The sequence below is a fragment of the Aplysia californica genome, unplaced genomic scaffold, assembly GCF_000002075.1.
Source record: "Aplysia californica isolate F4 #8 unplaced genomic scaffold, AplCal3.0 scaffold00433, whole genome shotgun sequence".
Lineage (NCBI taxonomy): Eukaryota > Metazoa > Mollusca > Gastropoda > Aplysiida > Aplysiidae > Aplysia > Aplysia californica.
The window spans coordinates 482581-482893 of record NW_004797703.1 but is presented as its reverse complement, the minus strand read 5'-3'; positions in this window follow the sequence as shown (position 1 = coordinate 482893).

Here is a 313-nt window from a genome sequence, read left to right as displayed (position 1 = left end):
ATGAGAGGCAAACACCTTAACCTCTAGGCCACGAGAGCCCCCCAAGGTGCTAATAGAGTTTCAACTAAGAAAAGAAGAAGAAGAGAAAAGGGCGATAGATGTTTGCTATAAAAGAAAGAACAAACCATACCTGAGCACCCGCTAACCACCCACTGAGGAGATCAACTTTTGAACCTGGGAACAGGCTAGAGGAGACCACAGCAGTACTTAAAAGAAAGCAGTTCGGATCATGGTCAGGATGAAAGAGGACAGCAGATAAAGGTACTTTATGTAATATAATATACAATTTTACACACACACACAATATATATAT